We start from the raw sequence: 20,498 nt of genomic DNA on the forward strand, positions 1-20,498 counted from the left end.
TTAGATATTAACTAAAATCTTGTGCGTGATTTTCTTTCCATCAGATCCACCCAAATATTTGTGACCTAACGCTGGTATTGTGTCGTTAGTGAGACTTACCTTATGTTAGTTGGCAAGTGTGAGTTGTGTGGGAGACGCAGGTGTGGTAGGACAAACCCGGCGGGTAGTGGACGTGTGGCAGCGAACACATCCACAGCACAGAATCCTCATTGCTGCCACCACCTCCATTTATATCTTCCTCGCCCCCCCCCCCCTCCCCAATACCAAGGAACTTCCTACTGTCGGGAGGGATAATCGCCCTCCTCCCTCCTCCCTCCCTCTCACAGCCTTACCCAAATATCCTGAATTATTTGCGCTAATTTGTTATTAACATCCGATTCGTATTTTTAATTTTATTTTTGTTGTGCTGTTATTATTATTATTGTTATTAAATATTACAGTATTAATTATTATTATTTATTAGTATTAGTAATTATTTGTATTATCATCATTATTATTAACTACAATTTTTGTATTATTATCATTATAATTATTTATAATTATCTTTATTATTGAATATTATTATCATCATTCATGATTATTGTTGTTACCATTATTTATTATTAATATTTCAATTATGAGTTTCGTATGGTATTTAGTGTACTGTGTGCATACTGACGAGCGTGTGTGTGTGTGTAGCTGGAGGACCTCTGCTTACCAGCCGTCTCCACTGTCTCCTGGAGAATATATGGGAAAAGAGGGAATTTCCCAAGCTCTTAAAGACGCCTCCATTGTCAATATTTATAAGAACAAGGGAGACCGGTCAGACTGTGGCAACTACCGTGGAATCTCGCTGCTGTCCGTAGCTGACAAGATTATCGCCCGAGTCCTCCTAAACAGACTTCTAACTGAGGCGGAAATTTTCTTCCAGAAACTCAATGTGGTTTTAGACCATCACGTGGCACCACTAACATGATCTTTGCTGCCCGCCAGATACAGGAAAAGTGCAGAGAACAGCACCGTGACCTGTATACGGCTTTCATCGACCTAACTAAGGCCTTCGACTCAGCCGTTTTGGTTACCCACCAAAATTCATCACCATTGTGAGGCAACTCCACGTTGGTATGAACGGCAGTGTACTGCACAACGGCACCCAGTCAGAGTTCTTCCCCATCGAAACAGAGGTTAAACAAGGGTGTATACTGGCACCAACTCTCTTTTCCATCTTCTTGGCTGCCTTCCTTACTCGTGCCAGAGCCAATTTAGCCAGCGGGGTGAACATCGAGAACCGGGTGAAGAGGGGTCTTTTCAACATAAGATGACTCTAGGCAAGAACAAAGGTGTCGACAGCTTCCATCACTGAACTTCAATATGCAGACGACCTCACCCTTGATGCTCACACTGAACACGACCTACAGGAGATCCTGAACACCTACGCAGACGCGTCTGCACACTTCTGCCTTGAGGTGAATGTACGCAAGACTCAGATTCTCTTTCAACCTGCCCCTGGTTCAGACACACCTCCACCATCCATCCAGCTTAACGGTACTACCCTCTCTAATATTACCCACTCTCGGTATCTCGGCTCCCACCTGTCCACCACCGTAGACATCGATGAAGAGATTCAGCATCGGATCAGATGTGCATCTCAAGCCTTTGGCAGACTCCGAAATCGTGTCTTCAGCTGTAGGGAGCTAAAATTATCTACGAAGCTGCACGTAGCAGTGGTCCTGTCCTCCCCACCCTGCTATATGGCAGTGAGACATGGGTTACATACAGGAGGCACCTCATGGCACTTGAAAACTTTCACCAACGTAGTCTACATTCCATCCTCTGAGTTCGCTGGGAAGACAAGAGAACAAATGCCAGTATTCTTGCTGGCACCAACTGTAGGAGCATCGAGGCTACCATTATCCATAAACAACTACGTTGGACTGGCCATGTTACCCGCATGGATAACGGTAGACTGCCAAAGCAGCTACTTTACAGTCACCTAACGAATAGTAAACGTAACGCCGGCGGGCAATTTAAAAGGTATAGGGATAGTCTTAAGACAAACCTGAAAAAGTGCCAAATCGACCCCTCACCTGGGAGTCTATTACTCCACATCGTAACGCTTGGAGGATCACCGCACGAGGTGTCGATGCTTTCGTGTTAGCCCGACTGCAAACCGAGGCAGACAAGCGCCAACGCCGGAAAGACGCTGCCACCGCCTCTCCCGCAGTAGATGGAGCCCTCCATATGTGCAACGAATGTGAACGACGCTCAGGGTCCCGTATCGGTCTCTTTAGTCACCTCAAAACTCACAAACCTAGGTGACATCCCTAATAACTCATAACATTGTATCATTGCTGGTTGATCTTCATACTCGATTCCGAGTGACAGCAAAGTAGTGTGTGTGTGTGTGTCACATGGCTGCAGCTTTAATGTCAGGCACCCATTTACAGGACAGGATCGTTTTCTCTACTCGGCCGTTGTACCTCTTGACTAATGTGGGGAGAAATTAAGACATTAATATAGAGAATGTTTGATGCAGGATAAAGTAAGAATATATTTAGTAGTGGTGCGGTGGCTGAGTGAATATAACTCTCGCCTCCAGACCCAGGTGTCGCAGGTTAGAATCCCGCTGCCGGCAGCTGATTGGGGCGACACCACTCGTTACAGCTGCTGATTGGGTATCTAATGTAAGGCTTCCCGCGCGCACATAATTTTGAGTTGGTCGATTGCGGCCAATTCGGTTATTTCGCATGCAACAGCTGACGAAACTGTCAAGAATTCCCGCGTACTTGCAATTCACAGTTGGTCAATTTTTTTTTTCAGTTGTATTATGGACTTCCTCGAAACAGCTTACGTTTGTGCGTTGGCAATTCGTCAAAGGGAAAAGATATGTAAAAAACAGTACTGGGTTCATCCAAGTACAAGCCAACAGCTGATTAAAGGACAATATTACAGAATGAATGAAGATTTACTGGTCTACCCAAATATTTTTTTTTATTACTATAGAATGAACGTCAACAGTTTATGAACTCTTGTTCCACGTTGGGCCTTCAATAACATCAAAATACCAAATGGAGGAATAGCATCCCCCCGGAGGAAAGGCTATCTGTCACTTTAAGCTTTCCGACTGAGGTGAGAGTCGGCCTACAGTTCGCTGCTAGTGCGCTCGCACACGTTGAAACCTGCCTGCACAAGCTAGTTGGTCAACTATTCCATTGCTCACAAGTTGTAGCATGTCACAAACTTTACAGTCGCCCAACTGTTGAATTGCATGTGCGCGCACTCCCATTTGGCTCAATGGTTCTCACTTGTGCAATTAAACTGTTGGCCGACTAAAAATTGCATGTGCGCGGGGCGCTTACAGGTGGGAAGTTGTAGTAGACTTTGTTGGGTGTTGGCGATACTGTACTCGAGTGTGGCGAAAGGTTAAGTCGTTGGACTATAATGTTCTTAAGTTGTTTTAACATAGGAATAAAACGGCAATTTTCGCTTCTTCACGTATAATGTACATCAGAAAGACACCTGGGCTGATGGAACGCTCGTGAGGGACTGAAGAAACCTCCCAGAATATCTTTAAAAAATTTTCCTAGTGAGTAAAGTGAAGTGAACAAGACACGTGATCAGAGGTGAGGTAGAGGACACAGGCGGTGGGTGTTTCTTCATCTGTTAACAGAGCCACAGTGTTTGTCTTGTGTGTTTATTGCTAGGACAACGAGAAGACAAAAGAATATAATTAATCTTTATTATCATTGTACTACCTGTATATAGTGGCAGGTGACGCCATGACTGTGGGAGGCAGTGTGCCTGTCAGGAATTAAATTTGCTTAATCCCGGTGAAAACTGCCTGCGTGTGTAGGAATATTCAGATTCAAGGATATACAGTGATACGATTTATTCACTCACGCACCAAAACACATTTGAATTAAAGACCATTCATCAAAATCTAAATAATATAATCATGAGCGTCAATTTTTTAAAAACAATGAGCTCAAGTTTCTCGTGAACCTCACAGGAGTCACATTGTGGTTTGAAGTGAAATACCGTGGATAAAAGGCATCACACACACACAATAGATCCTTCCCGGGAAACAACACACACACACACACGCACACACACACACACACACACACACACGCACTCTTTCTTATGTCGTCAAGTGTGAGGCCGACTGGTCACACTCAACACCTTTTAATAGTTTTGGTCGCCCGAGTCTGGTGCTGGTGGTTCAGTTCGGCCAACGACCCGACCCCTGCAGGTTGACAGTCTCCTGCTGCAGCCCAACAGATTTCGGGCGATGGAGAAGTTACCGGGTGACATGAATATACAAGACGAGCCAATTTATTATGTATTATTTATGTTATTTATCACCCATGAGTTGTTATTTATACCTGTTGACTTTCCCGAAGGCCCGCTTCATCGAATTTAGGGGACAAATTAAAAAAACAAAAATAGTGAACTAAACCTACCCTGACCAGACCAAACCTAACCAAACCCCAAATTATAATTAAATATATTTTTTTTCCGTGGCGTATGTTCCTATGATTTTTTTTTCCTGTTACGTTTACATTGTTCGTCGAGACCAGGAAATTTACACCTAAGCTTCGGTTTCTTAGAAATCTGTACAAAGTTAATGTATTTATTTTGAAACGTTCGGCGGCTTCCTTTATTATTGTTTTTGTTGTTGATATTGCTTTTGTTTTTATATTATCGTTGTTGTTAATGTTGCTGTTGTTTTTGTTGCTGTTGTTTTGATGTTGTTGATTGGAATATGAACATGTGTTGATTGGCGGTGATGATGATTGACTGATACGTGGAGACCAAGAGGTGAGGGGGGGGGTGTATATGGTTGAATGTGAGGAAAATTAATTATTGATTAAATTAGTGGACAATGGTAGTTCAGGCGTCCTTTGTTCTAGGGCCGGCCGTATTCAAGAGCAATTATGGGGTGTACGACGCCATTTACGATGACCTTGCCCTGATCTTGTTTCAGGAATACCACCTTTTTGAAGCTCTGGAGAGATCTCGAAGTTTCGATATTTTGAGTACCACTAGTTAATAATTCCCACCAGGAAACTTGCTTCGAGACTCTTCCAAAGCTTCGAAAAGTGCAGAGTTCCATGTGTTAAAGGCGATATTGCTGACAAAATCAAGGCAAGAAGGTCATCGTAAATGGCGTCGTACACCCCACAACTGCTCTTGAATATGGCCCCGACTGTATGTTCACAGTCTGAGTGTTAATGATGACAGTGTAACTGGATCTAGATAGTTCCAGAATAATCGATATGGAATCCAGGAAAACTTTGATGAGGATTTTTTTTTTCACATGATTATTTATTTTATTCTTGCAGTTGTTATAAGTTCTGTTCTCAGGTGTTATTTTATACGGTGTGGATTACAAAATTATTTACTTAAGATATTGATAAATAAACAAATAGACCCGAACCAAAATTATCCTGATAATTTGACTTGAAATATTGTTAAAATTATTCTGTATATTAAAGAAAAATCAAGTTCACTGATTTTTTTTCGTTCAATTTATGAGTTTTCGTTTAATTTGGTCGTCAATGAAAATTTTTCGTTGAGCTATAATTATTTCGTTCAATTATATTTTTTCTTGTTCAGTGACAATTTTTCGTTCAATTATATTTTTCGTTCACTTATATTTTTTGTTCAACTATATATTTTCGTTCAATTATATTTTTCGTTCAATTATATTTTTCGTTCAATTATATTTTTCGTTGTTATATTTTTCGTTCAATTGTATTTTTCGTTCAATTATATTTTTCGTTCAATTATATTTTTCGTTATATTTTTCGTTCAATTATATTTTTCGTTCAATTATATTTTTCGTTCAATTATATTTTTCGTTCAGTTATATTTTTCGTTGTTATATTTTTCGTTCAATTGTATTTTTCGTTCAATTATATTTTTCGTTCAATTATATTTTTCGTTGTTATATTTTTCGTTCAATTATATTTTTCGTTCAATTATATTTTTCGTTCAATTATATTTTTCGTTCAGTTATATTTTTCGTTCAATTGTATTGTTCGTTCAATTATATTTTTCGTTCAATTATATTTTTCGTTCAGTTATATTTTTCGTTCAGTTATATTTTTCGTTCAATTATATTTTTCGTTCAATTATATTTTTCGTTCAGTTATATTTTTCGTTCAATTATATGTTTCGTTCAATTATATTTTTCGTTCAATTATATTTTTCGTTCAATTACATTTTTTTTTCGGCATTAAAGTTCACCTTTAATAGGACTACACCACGTCATGTCTCCCAGCCTTGGCTTATCACCGGCCAGGTATGTAAACAAACTGCAATCAGCTGACAGAGATGGATGACGGGTGCTGTTGTTTACTCTTGTGTGTGAGGTGATGGTGGTGTTACCTTCAGGGAGTGTTATCAAGCAACTCATGTCGGGTTCCTGTGCAAGTAAGCAAATGTGTGTGTGTCTCGGGTAAGATATTAGAGGGGGTCTTCTCTTCTCCTTTCTTCTCTCCTCTCCTCCTCTCCTCTCTTCTCTCCTCTCCTCCTCTCCTCTTCTCTTCTCTTCTCTGTTTCTCGGAAAGCCCTACGTGCAGGTGATGGAGGAAAATATATCCGTAGCTCTTACACAAGTTTACATTTCGTCACTTCATGTATGTCCTTTCTTTGAGCATAACCCTGGATAATATATAACCGAATCACCTGAAGAATCACGACCTCGGCTTATTTCACCTCAAGATTTACCTCACCCCCTTCCCCCTTCCCCTCCTCGAAAAATTTTACAGTGGGTTTTCATTGGGTAAGGAGATGGTGAGATTACACAACACGAAGGATCACGTCCACACGGCACCACTCCCTGGAGTTTCCTGGTAGTATACGTTGTGTAAATGATAAGAAGGCCAGGTTAAAGTAGGTTTGGTTTGGTTAGGTTAGGTTAGGTTAGGTTAGGTTAGGTTAGGTTAGGTTAGGTTAGGTTAGGTTAGGTTAGGTAAGGTAAGGTAAGGTTAAGTTAGGTAAGGTAAGGTTAGGTTAGGTAAGGTTAGGTTAGGTTAGGTTAGGTTAGGTTAGGTTAGGTTAGGTTAGGTAAGGTTTGGTAAGGATAGGTTAGGTTTGGTACAGATAAGGTTTGGTTAGGATAGGTGAGGCTTAGGTTGGGTTAGGTATTGGTCGGATCAGGTTAGGTTTGGTTAGATTAGGTAAGATAAAGATAAGGTTTGGTAAGGATAGGTTAAGTTTAGCTTGGGTTAGGTTAAGTGAGGCGAGGCTGTACTAGGTTGTGTTAGGTTACAGTGGTGAGAGAAGGTATGGGTGGATCTGTTATAATTTCTTTACTGTGGTTTTAGACAGACACGAGGGAAAGAGGTGATTCAAGGAGACAGTTAGTTGTTAAAGTACCGTGAAGGAAGTACTCCGGTCTCTCTCTCTCTCTCTCTCTCTCTCTCTCTCTCTGGGAAGTCTGGATGTTGAGGATAATGATTAATGGTGGTGGAGGATGAGTAGTAGTGGTGGTGGTGGATGAGTAGCGGTGGTGGTGGAGGATGAGTAGTGGTGGTGGAGGATGAGTAGTAGTGGTGGTGGTGGATGAGTAGTGGTGGTGGTGGATGAGTAGTGGTGGTGGTGGTGGTGGTGGTGGTGGAGGATGGTGGTGGTGGTGGAGGATGAGTAGTGGTGGTGGTGATGAGATAGTGGTGGTGGTGATGATGAGTAGGTGGTGGTGGTGGAGGATGAGTGAAGGTGGTGGTGGTGGAGGATGAGTAGTGGTGGTGGGTGGTGGAGGATGAGGTGGTGGTGGTGGAGATGAGAGGTGGTGGTGGATGAGTAGTGGTGGTGGAGGATGAGTAGTGGTGGGTGGAGGATGAGTAGTGGTGGTGGTGGAGGATGAGGAGGTGGTGGTAGATGAGTGTGGTGGTGGTGGATGAGTAGTGGTGGTGGAGGATGAGTGGTGGTGGTGGTGAAGGATGAGTAGTGGTGGTGAGGATGAGTAGTGGTGGTGGTGGTGATGAGTAGTGGTGGTATGATGAGTAGTGGTGGTGGTGGTGATGAGTGATTGTGGTGGAGGATGATAGTGGTGGTGGTGGAGGATGAGTAGTGGTGGTGGGTGGAGGATGAGTAGGTGGTGGTGGTGATGAGTAGTGGTGGTGGTGGAGGAAGAGAGAGGTGGTGGTGAGAGTGGTGGTGGTGGTGGGATGAGTAGTGGTGGTGGAGGATGAGAGGTGGTGGTGGTGGAGGATGAGTAGTGGTGGTGGTGGAGGATGAGTGTGGTGGTGGGAGGATGAGTAGTGGTGGTGGGTGAGGATGAGTAGTGGTGGTGGTGGAGGATGAGTAGTGGTGGTGGAGGATGAGTAGGTGGTGGTGGGAGGATGAGTAGTGGTGGTGGAGGATGAGTGGTGGTGGAGGATGAGTAGTGGTGGAGGATGGAGTAGTGGTGGTGGTGGAGGATGAGTAGTGGTGGTGGTGATGATGAGTAGTGGTGGTGGTGGAGGATGAGTAGTGTGGAGGTGAGTAGTGGTGGTGGTGATGAGTAGTGGTGGTGGTGGAGGATGAGTAGTGGTGGTGTGAGGATGAGATGGTGGTGGTGGGAGGATGGTGGTGGTGGTGATGAGTAGTGGTGGTGGATGAGTGTGGTGGTGGTGGATGAGTGGTGGTGGTGGTGGAGGATGAGTAGTGGTGGTGGTGGAGGATGAGTAGTGGTGGTGGTGGTGATGAGTAGTGGTGGTGGTGGTAGTGGATGAGTGTGGTGGTGGTGGTGGATGAGTAGTGTGGTGGTGATGAGTAGGTGGTGGTGGATGAGTAGTGGTGGTGGTGGAGGATGGGGGTGGTGGTGGAGAATGAGTGTGGTGTGGAGGATGAGTAGAGGTGGTGGAGGATGAGTAGTGGTGGTGGTGGTGGATGAGTAGTGGTGGTGGTGAGGATGGTAGTGGTGGTGAGGATGAGGGGTGGTGGTGGTGGTAGAGGATGAGTAGTGGTGGTGGGTGATGGAGGATGAGAGTGGTGGTGGTGATGATGAGTAGTGGTGGTGGTGAGGATGATAGGTGTGGAGGATGAGTAGTGGTGGTGGTGGAGGATGAGTAGTGGTGGTGGTGGTGGTGATGAGTAGTGGTGGTGGTGATGAGGATGAGTAGGTGGTGGTGGAGGATGAGTGGTGGTGGTGGTGGAGGATGAGTAGTGGTGGTGGTGGTGGTGGATGAGTAGTGGTGGTGGTGGAGGATGAGTAGGTGGTGGATGATGAGTAGTGGTGGTGGTGGTGGTGGTGGAGGATGATAGTATGGTGGTGGTGATGGATGAGTAGGTGGTGGTGGTGGTGGATGAGTAGGTGGTGGAGGATGAGTAGTGGTGGTGGTGGAGGATGAGGTGGTGGTGGTGGAGGATGAGTAGTGGTGGTGGTGGAGGATGGTGGTGGTGGTGGAGGTGATGATGAGTAGTGGTGGGTGGTGGTGATGAGTAGTGGTGGTGGTGGTGGAGGATGAGTAGTGGTGGTGGTGGTGGTGATGAGAGTGGTGGTGGGTGGGATGAGTAGTGGTGGTGGTGGTGGAGGATGAGGTAGTGGTGGTGGAGGATGAGTGGTGGTGGGTGGTGGTGGAGGATGAGTAGTGGTGAGGATGAGTAGGGTGGTGGGTGGTGGTGGAGGATGAGTAGGTGGTGGTGGTGGTGGAGGATGAGTAGTGGTGGTGGTGGTGGAGGTGGAGGATGAGTAGTGGTGGGTGGTGGTGGTGGATGAGAGTGGTGGTGGTGGAGGATGAGTAGTGGTGGTGGTGGTGGAGGATGAGTGAGTGGTGGTGGTGGTGATGATGAGTAGTGGTGGTGGTGGTGGAGGATGAGTGGTGGTGGTGGTGGGAGGTGAGGATGAGTAGTGGTGGTGGTGGTGGAGGATGAGTAGTGGTGGTGGTGGTGGAGGGATGAGTGGTGGTGGTGTGGAGGATGAGTAGTGGTGGTGGTGGTGGAGGATGTGAGTAGTGGTGGTGGTGGTGATGAGTAGTGGTGGTGGTGGAGGATGAGTAGAGGTGGTGGAGGATGATTAGTGGTGGTGGTGGTGGATGAGTAGGTGGTGGTGGTGGATGAGCAGTGGTGGTGGTGGTGGATGAGTAGTGGTTGGTGGTGGAGGATGAGTAGAGGTGGTGGAGGATGATTAGTGGTGGTGGTGGTGGGATGAGTAGTGGTGGTGGGTGGTGGATGTGAGTAGTGGTGGTGGTGGTGGATGAGTAGTGGTGGTGGTGGTGGTGGATGAGTGAGGTGGTGGTGGAGGTGGAGGATGAGAGGTGGTGGTGGTGAGGGATGAGTAGTGGTGGTGGTGTGAGGAAGTGGGTGGTGGTGGTGGAGGTGGATGAGAGTGGTGGTGGTGGTGGAGGATGAGTAGGTGGTGGTGGAGGATGATAGTGGTGGTGGTGGTGGATGATGAGTAGTGGTGGTGGTGGAGGAGAGTAGTGGTGGTGGAGGATGAGCAGAGGTGGTGGAGATGATTAGGTGGTGGTGGTGGTGGATGATTAGTGGTGGTGGTGGTGATGAGTAGTGGTGGTGGTGGTGGGATGGAGTAGTAGTGGTGGTGGAGGAGAGTGAGTGGTGGTGAGGAGAGTAGTGGTGGCGGTGGTGGAGGATGACTAGTAGTGGTGGTGGTGGAGGATGAGAGTGGTGGTGGTGGTAGAGGATGAGTAGTGGTGGTGGTGGGATGAGTAGTGGTGGTGGTGATGGAGATGAGTAGGTGGTGGAGGTTGAGTAGTGGTGGTGGTGGTAGAGGATGAGTAGTGGTGGTGGTGGTGGATGAGTAGTGGTGGTGGTGATGGAGGATGAGTAGGGTGGGGTGGGAGGATGAGTAGGTGGTGGTGGAGAGGATGAGTAGGTGGTGGAGGATGAGTAGTGGTGGTGGTGGTGGAGGATGAGTAGTGGTGGTGGTGGTGGTGATGAGTAGTGGTGGTGGTGATGGAGGATGAGAGGTGGTGGTGATGATGAGAGGTGGTGGTGTATTAGTGGTGGTGGTGGTGGTGTGGATGAGTAGTGGTGGTGGAGGATGGTAGTGGTGGAGATGAGTAGTGGCGGTAATAGTGGTGGTGGTGGATGAGTAGTGGTGGTGGTGGTGGTGGTGGAGGATGAGTAGTGGTGGTGGTGGTGATGATGAGTAGGTGGTGGTGGTGAGGATGTAGTGGTGGTGGTGGTGATGATGAGTAGTGGTTGGTGGTGATGAGGAGAGGTGGTGGAGGATGATTAGTGGTGGTGGTGGTGATGATAGCGGTGGTGGTGGTGATGAGAGCGTGGTGGTAGGATGAGAGTGGTGGTGGTGGTGGTGATGAGTAGCGGTGGTAGGATGAGTAGTAGTGGTGGTGGTGATGAGTAGTGGTAGGGATGAGGTGGTGGTGGTGGTGGGATGAGCAGGGTGGTGGTGGTGGTGATGAGTAGTGGTGGTGGTGGTGATGAGTAGTGGTGGTGGTGGTGGTGAGATAGTGGTGGGGTGGTGGTGGATGAGTGAGCGGTGGTGGTGGTGGATGAGAGGTGGTGGTGGTGGTGGTGGATGAGTAGTGGTGGTGGATGAGGTAGTAGTAGTGGCGGTGGAGGATGAGAGTGGTGGTGGGTGGAGGATGAGTAGTAGTAGGTGGTGGAGGATGACTAGGTAGTGGTGGTGGTGGAGGATGAGTAGGGTGGCGGTGGTGGAGATGACTAGTAGTGGTGGTGGTGGTGTGAGTAGTGGTGGTGGTGGTGATGAGTAGTGTGGTGGTGGTGGAGGATGAGAGAGGTGGTGGAGGATGATTAGTGGTGGTGGTGGAGGATGATAGTGGTGGTGGTGGAGGAGGAGAGAGGTGGTGGAGGATGATTAGTGGTGGTGGTGGAGGATGAGTAGTGGTGGTGGTGGAGGATGAGTAGAGGTGGGAGGATGATTATGGTGGTGGTGGAGGATGAGTAGTGGTGGTGGTGGAGGATGACTAGTAGTGGTGGTGGTGGAGGATGAGTAGTAGTAGTGGTGGTGGTGGTGGTAACAACTTGAGGGAGGGAGGGGATGGAGAGGGATTATTCTCCAGCCTTGAATCGCGTCACGGGTGTGTTTTTGTGAGGCTTGTGTTCCTCAGAGTGCGAGAGAGAGAGTCACCCCATGGTACAGTATAAACGAATGAAACAGCTAGCGGTTGTGCATATGAACACCTGACAGTCCTACACAACCCACTGACAGTCCTACACATAACCAGCTGACAGTCGAACACATAATCAGGTGACAGACATACACATACAGTGTATTTATAAAAGCTAAATTCAAAAGCTGTTGAAATCTTTGCGGGCTCTGGTGTTTATACTTATTTCATTACATAATTTTACTCATAAGACGAGTAATATTTGAGGTACTGTTTGTTGTGATGATAAACTCGAATAAATGTGTTAATTTTTGTAATTATGATTATTGGGCAAATGTCAAGGTCACGGTGAGATTACTGGCGAGGCGGAAGGTTCAGTAACGGATACCTAGTAGGGAGGGACTGTGTAACTGGGAAGGAATTGTCGTAGGTGTTGGTCCACGATTCGTGATGACCTTTGCGCTGGCCAAATGGGGAGGTTCACCTTTGTGTCCTTGTTCACCACCACCTGTTTACCTGTGCGCCACCTGTCCACTACCACCACCTGGTCATCTGTCCGCCACCACCAGATCACCTGTCCGCCGCCACCAGATCACCTGTCCACCACCACCAGATCACCTGTCCGCCACCACCAGATCACCTGTCCGCCACCACCAGATCACCTGTCCGCCACCACCAGATCACCTGTCCACCACCACCAGATCACCTGTCCACCACCACCACTTAGCGTGTACGCTGACTTGCCCATCTCCCCTCAGTAAATCCCCGACGAACACTAGCAATTTCCTCCCCTCCAAAAAAATATATAAAATTCCCTCGGCTTTAGGAAAGGAGTGAGTATGTTGCTGGCCTAAGGCAAAGACGGGGCTCAGGTGTCCAGTGAATTTTTTAGGCGTAACTGAATAACCATTGGAGGGCGTTGTGTGACTGTGACTCCACGGCGAAGGAAACATTACCCGAGGTTTCCTGTTATATTACCCTCGTCAAATGCTGTGTATAAACCTATCTAATTGGTTGACTTAAATCTAACCTCTTAAATTATATCACATCTGTATGGAGATTATAGCCCTTGATATAACATGGAAAACTATATCAAATGTATACGGGCGTTATATAAAAAACATTATCTTGGTGTATCAGGACTTGTGTTTATATTCAGTCGCCTTCAACATCCACGTGAAGACTGACGATGTGGGTGTGGGTGCGGTGTGGGTGTGGGTACAGGTGTGGGTGCGGTGTGGGTTCTTCAGCACTGGGTATTAGTGGGGTTTTTTTAATTGTACTATATACTCTATATTAACGTGTTCAACTGCTTATGGGGACAAGATTGTAAACAGGTGCATCCATGTACAGTATATTGCTTACAACAGAAACCGATAACTCTGTCTGTCTGTCTGTCTGTCTGTCTGTCAAGTCTTCGCTCCCAAGCCAGACAACGTGAAAAACAATAAGGATAATTTTGATTGACACGAAGTTGTTATTGTTTTCGTGTAAAGTGCTTTTGTTTATTTGGTTTCAAGTGCTTCAGTTGACACGGTTATGAAGCTCCGGTCTAATTGTTTCGTTTCTAGAACAAACAATAAATAAACTTTCCGTTCTTGTTAGACAGCATGAAGGTGATGATGAAGACAAAGGTGTTGTTGTCTTGGTTATTAACTTTGTATCATTGAGCGGCTCATAAACACACACACACGAAAAAGAGAAGACAAAAAAATAGATGTACCGGCCTGGAGACATACGGTATAATAATCTCCCCAGCACACCTGAATATTTCTACATCACTAAATTCACACACAAAGAACTTCGTTTATAACACACACACACACCAAAATCGTTGTCATGCACATCAATACTGCCACCACTCCAGTGCAAGCCCCAGCAGTCACAGTGGGTGCCCATCCTCTCCAGCTGGTGCAGTCTGCCAAACTCCTGGGTGTAACTATAGACAACAAACTTGACTGGAAGGCCCATGTAAATAACACAGTCAAGGCAGCCTCGTACCGTCTCTACATGCTACGACGACTTAGATCACTTGGGACACCCACGCCAGAGCTGAGGACCATCTACAACGCCTTTATTCTCCCCAAGCTAACGTATGCGTCACCAGCCTGGTCGTCTTCTCTCAACTCCACCCAACAACGTCAGCTAGAGAAGGTACAGAAAAGGGCCTGCAGAATCATGCTCGGTGCAGAATACTCCGGTTACACCAATTCTCTCTCCACCCTGGAATTGCCATCCCTCAGTGACCTCCACCACCAAGCACTGGAAAGGTTTGGCAGCCAACTAATGCACCACCCTCGTCATCGCCGCCACCTGCCACCGGCAAAGCCTGGCTCCACTGCAGTCTGGCCACTACAACAAAATTCAGCCCATAAGAGCCTGCAACCGACAGATAAGAATAAAGCAATTATCCCTATCTATTGTTAAAATAATAAACAACAACCGATTTATGTACTGTACAGCCTGTAAATGTATTCAATACATATTATATCATTATGTCTAAATCAAATGTAAGTCTGTATATTTTCAGCCACCGGCTGCAAATCTCTATTAATGTTCAGTTTATTACATATACATATATATATATATATATATTATTATTATTACACACACACACACACACACACTCAACTAGCTAGCAACAAGAAACAGCATAAAAAAAAATTGGAACCCAGGCGTCCATGAAACTATGACGGTGTGAAAGATGAGGTAGGCGCACTATACATGTAAAGAGCCGTGTCCAGCAGAGCCTATCCTGCCTTTATACAGATTATCGTGGTGATCCAGTACCGTTCGCTTACAATCATCAATTCAAGTACAGCGACGTTATATTACACTGGATTAAGTTCCCCTTGGTGGGATTAGGGTTTTTTCAATAATCGCTAGCACAAAGTGATTTTTTTTTATAAGTAACGCAAAAAACAACACCAGAATGTGATAACGAAGGTATCGTCCCGTATGTGCCCTGTAGCCTCCCTCCCTTCACCAGGCTACTTCTCCAGGCTTCCTCGCTCAATTCAGTCACGTCTCGCGATATAAACTGCTCCTGCATCGCGTGTGTGTGTGTGTGTGTGTGTTTTGGCCCAAGGCTTTCGTCAGAGGGTGGTGTCTATCGCTGGCGGAGGTGGGGTTACATGGTGGGGGTGTTATTTACTTGCCATCCCAAGAGTCTATTGTAGTAGTAGTTGGTGTGTGTGTGTGTGTGTGTGTATTTTGTTGTTATTGTTGTTGCATATATATATTGGTAGGCTAAGAAGGAGGGAATAGTAAAAATAATAGTACCTGGTAATAATAATAATAATCACTCCACACTACATAATGTTTCACAACGATAAGGACTCCTGAACCACCTCTGGACTGCACATGAAACTGATGTACTGTATATTGTAAGTCAACAGAACCGTCTAAAAATAAACTCCAATTTGCCCCGAGTGTGTGAGGGTGGATAGCAAAACACTGTGCTTGTGGATGGGTGGCGTCGGAAACAAAAGCTTGACTCGAAAATAAGTCGTCTTCAGGCGTCGTTGTTAGTGTCGTCGTATGCAATCGCCAGAAATATATACTCTGTTTTGATTGGTGGTGTGTACAGTAGTTACCTTGGCACAGTGACCCTGATTTCGTTAACGTCGGTGAGGAAATTGGGCACAACTGAGCGATATTAAAGGTATTGTTTTTTGTATTATTGTTGCTGTTATTAGTAGTGTTATTACTGGAGTAGACACACACGCACATTCATACTTCCCAAGCTCACCTATGCCTCCCCCACCTGGTCTTCCTCCCTAAATGCCACACAACGTAAACACCTAGAAAAAGTGCAAAAGAGGGCATGCAAGATTATTCTTCCCTTCCTACCCACATATCAAGAAGCGCTCAACACACACTGACCCTGACTTCACTGACCATCACCACGACCTCATATCTGCAAATTTGGTAAGAAGCTTCTACACCATCCTCGACACACCGGCTCCTACTACCACCCAAGGAGATCCTGAAGGCCCTGGAGAATTGCTGTTCGACACCACAACCGCATCCAGCCCATACGTGCACGAACTGATCGCTATAAGAACAGCCCAGTCCCAACCATTGTAAAAATTATCAATAACTTGTCATAAACCAGTGTATTCACTCCCAGTAAACACTACTCCTTGCACTGTCACTATGTTGAAATGAATTGTAGTTTGAGCTTTTCCCCATCTAGTTATTATATATCTTATTTGTATCACTTATGTTACTTGTATATTATTTGTAATTCGAAACCCATTCCCCAAATATGCAACTGTATATTTTCAGCCTTCTGGCTGCCAAGCTCTTTCAATAAACCGTTAATTATTATTATTATTATTACCACACACACACACACACACACGCACGCACACACACAGGAATGTTGGTGACGACAGTATACCCGACGGCATAACTAGCCTGTTTGTCCAAGGGGTAACTGTGTCATTTCGAGTGGGAGTGTTGACTGTGACTGGAGGGGAATGACTGTTAAGAAAAAATATATAGGATGTGATGAGAGAGTGGCGTGGGTGTGATGAGAAGGAGACGAGAAATAAATGAGAGAGAGAGAGAGAGAGAGAGTGACGTGTGTGAGGAGAGAAGGAGGAGTCAAGGAGGAAGAAGAGGAGGAGGAGGTATAAGAGTTGAAGAGAGCTCAGGCTATCAATTGGCTCATTCTTGTCAATATGTTATTATTATTATCTACTCTGTGTGTGTGTGTGTGTGTGTGTGTGTTGCGTGATATTCTGTAGTGCTGTGTTAAATTTTTAGTCACAGAGTTGTTCTTATTGGCTTTTAATTCTTCATAAAACTATTGCTCTGTTGTTGACTTTACTGAATGTTGGTCACGGTCGCTGTAAATGTCTATTGTTTAAGTTAATGTGCACAGATATTGTTTTTTATTTATCTCAGGTGTTGCGTACTGGTAAGACGCATTTATTAAGTTATTGTTTATTGTGTTAAGTTATTGTTTAGTGTGTTATTTATAAAGTGTTTGTTTACATTCGTCAGGTGGTGGTAGTGTTGTTATTTCTTGAAGGTTTCCTCGTAAAGCCATTCTTGTTCCCGTGAGCCCCTACGTGTAGTGAAGGCTGTGCTGTGTTGTAACCTCACCCTCCCTCATGGGCCATCATACTGTAACTACGGGACCCACTTTCTTTGTCACGTTAATTTATATGTATGTAATGTGTGTGTGTGTGTGTGTGTAATGTGTGTGTGTATGTAATGTGTGTATGTGTGTATGTAATGTGTGTATGTAATGTGTGTGTGTGTGTAATGTGTGTGTGTATAATGTGTGTGTGTGTATGTAATGTGTGTGTGTATAATGTGTGTATGTATTGTGTGTGTATGTAATGTGTGTGTGTGTATGTAATGTGTGTGTGTGTGTGTGTGTGTATGTAATGTGTGTGTGTGTGTATGTAATGTGTGTGTGTATGTATAGACGGGTGTGGCTGGTTGGACTCAGTGAATGACGCTGCCTATGGTGTTCCTTGTCCTCACTCACTCGACCTTCTCGTATTACCAGTTGTTCTTTACGATTTAGTCTCGGATTTTTCAAGGGCTAGTTGAAGGTGTTGATATATGCATGAACTCGAGGCTCTGACAAGATTATAGAAAGTGATGTTATGAAGATGAAGAGTTTAGTTAGAAGTTTATGAAGATTATGAACACAAGGGTCTTAAGATCTACATAAAGGTACTTGAGAAATATTTTTTTTTTAAATTCACAAATGAAAATTAATTAGGTTTTTTTTTTTATAAGACAGAATGAAGTTGGTGGAATAGTGACTTTCGAAGGGATATAGATTATTGTTAAGAATAGTGCATTGTGTGGTACAGTTCCTTCATGGTCACCGCTGTTTCAATATGAAGGACGCCGGAGGTGAAGGTAACGAGCACCACCCACACCACCACCCACCACACCACCACCCACCACACCATCCCCACCCCTTGCGTTGTTGTCAGCCGGCAGGACCCACAGCACTCACCACACTCCTTACCCCACCCCGTCCTTCGTCAAGTATAGCTTAAGACCTGAGGGAGGAATCTGTGTTGAACATTGACGATGGCTGCATGAAGAGCCAAATGACAGGGCTGTGGTAACAAGGGATTTCAGTGGGTGATACAAGGCCACTGTGTCAGGACTCGGTGTAGCGTGTTCATAGGTGTAGCGTGTTCATAGCTCACTTGCCCCCGTGTTCATAGCTCACCTGTTCCCGTGTTCATAGCTCACCTGTCTCCGTGTTCATAGTTCACCTCTGGCCGTGTTCATAGCTCACTTGCCCCCGTGTTCATAGCTCACCTGTTCCCGTGTTCATAGCTCACCTGTCTCCATGTTCATAGTTCACCTCTGGCCGTGTTCATAGTTCACCTGCGCCCGTGTTCATAGCTCACCTGTCCCCGTGTTCATAGCTCACCTGTCCCCGTGTTCATAGCTCACCTGTCTCCTGTGTTCATAGCTCACCTGTCCCTGTGTCTAGCTCACCCAAAGCCCGTGTTCATAGCTCACCTGTCCCTCGTGTTCATAGGGTTCAATCTGTCCCGTGTTCATAGCTCACCTGTCCTCGTGTTCATAGCTCACCTGTCCCTGTGTTCATAGCTCACCTGTCCTCGTGTTCATAGCTCACCTGTCCCCTGGTGTTCATAGCCCACCTGTCTCTGTGTCTATAGCTCACCTGTCTCGTTCATAGCTCACCTGTCCCCGTGTTCAGGAGCCCACCTGTCCCGTGTTCATAGCTCACCTGTCCTCGTGTTCATAGCGTTCACCTGTCCCTCGTGTTCATAACCTGCCTGTCCCCTGTGTTCATAACTCACCTGTCCCTCAGGTTCATGTCCACCTGTCCTCGTGTTCATAGAGGCTCACCCACCCTGTGTCTATAGGTTCACCTGTCCCCGTGTTCATAGGCTCACCTGTCCTCGTGTTCAGCTCACCTGTCCTCGTGTCTATAGGTTCACCTGTCCCCGTGTTCATAGGCTCACCTGTCCCCTGTGTTCATAGCCTCACCTGCGCCCAGGTCGGCTCACCTGTCCCCGTGTTCATAGCTCACCTGTCCCCGTGTTCATAGCTCACCTGCTCTGCACCATAGCTCACCTGTCCCCGTGTTCATAGTTAACCTGTCTCCGTGTTCATAGCTCACCTGCGCCCGTGTTCATAGCTCACCTGTCCCCGTGTTCATAGCTCACCTGTCCCCGTGTTCATAGTTCACCTGTGTGCCACGTGTAGAGGAAGTTTGTTGAGGTGCCTACAGCGTGTTTTTGGTCATTGTTGTGTATCTTGTAAACAAATTAGGACTTAAATATTTTAATGTGGCTTCTACGTGGAGGTCTTGCAGGGGAGGGGGCGGATATTAACTGTGCTCAGTATTTTACGATCACCTGAGAGTTATCCCCCCCCCCCCCGCTACCCCCTAGGTTATTTCACCACGGAAATAACCTAACCAAAACTAAACTAAATTAACCTAAACTAAAGTAACCTAAATTAACCTAAACTAACCTAAACTAAACTAAATTAACCTAAACTAAACTAACGTAACCTAAATTAACCAAACCTAAACTAAACTAAATTAACATAAACTAAACTAACGTAACCTAAATTAACCTAACCTAAACTAAACTAAATTAACCTAAACTAAACTAACGTAACCTAAATTAACCTAACCTAAACTAAACTAAATTAACCTAAACTAAAGTAACCTAAATTAACCTAAACTAACCTAAACAACCAAATCAACTCAGCCTTCCCAAGCAGTGTTTAATACCTTCCTCCAACTTATTACACTTGATGACGTCATCGCAACTCAGCCCTCTGGGGGAGGTGGAGGATGATGATTAGAATTAGCGTTGAGCAGCCGTAAAATCAGATGAAATAAGCTAAGAGGGGGATGGGGTAATCTTCAGGTGATAGTATTTTTGTCTTTCTATAATATGACCGTGAAGTAGATGCCAGACGTTGTTGAGGGGAGATGTTGGTCGCTGTATAGGAGGAATACGTCCCGGCAACCCTCATTGTTCTCGGCTCTCCTCACAACACCCTCGGCTCTCCTCACAACACCGTCGGCTCTCCTCACAACACCGGCTGCTCCTGAGATATTTTCCTTTTGGAGAATATTTTGCTTAGTCATTGTAGGGGAGGGGGGGGGTAAAAAGAACACAGACACACACACACACCGAAAAAAAAGGTAAAAAAATATTAAATAAAGAGTAAAAAAGCCAGAAAATGCAGATTGAAGCTTAGCGGTTACACAATAAGTACATAACGGTACAATAAACACACCTCCACCGTCTTTGTTTCTTTTCTTGTTCTCGTTTAGATTTTAGAATAAACTTTGGCGCCACAGATTTTCGAATAAACTTTGGCGCCGCAGATTTTAGAATAAACTTTGGCGCCGCAGATTTTAGAATAAACTTTGGCGCCACAGATTTTCGAATAAACTTTGGCGCCACAGATTTTCGAATAAACTTTGGCGCCGCAGAT

The 20,498-nt window shown here is 45.5% G+C and overlaps 2 protein-coding genes across 2 annotated transcripts in view; one reads left to right on the forward strand and one right to left on the reverse strand.

The window, feature by feature from the left end:
• LOC121872671 overlaps positions 1-183 on the reverse strand; it is a 166,573-nt gene extending 166,390 nt beyond the window's left edge. Inside the window, exon 1 of the mRNA XM_042375639.1 lies at positions 100-183. The gene's annotated coding sequence lies outside the window, so the exon portion shown is untranslated. The remainder of the gene's footprint in view (positions 1-99) is intronic.
• The window catches only part of LOC121872790 (nuclear migration protein nudC-like), a 69,465-nt gene that overhangs the window by 17,880 nt on the left and 31,087 nt on the right, over positions 1-20,498 (forward strand). The gene's annotated exons all lie outside the window — the stretch shown is intronic.

This window comes from Homarus americanus, unplaced genomic scaffold (assembly GCF_018991925.1).
Source record: "Homarus americanus isolate GMGI-L3 unplaced genomic scaffold, GMGI_Hamer_2.0 scaffold39155, whole genome shotgun sequence".
NCBI classification, from domain to species: domain Eukaryota; kingdom Metazoa; phylum Arthropoda; class Malacostraca; order Decapoda; family Nephropidae; genus Homarus; species Homarus americanus.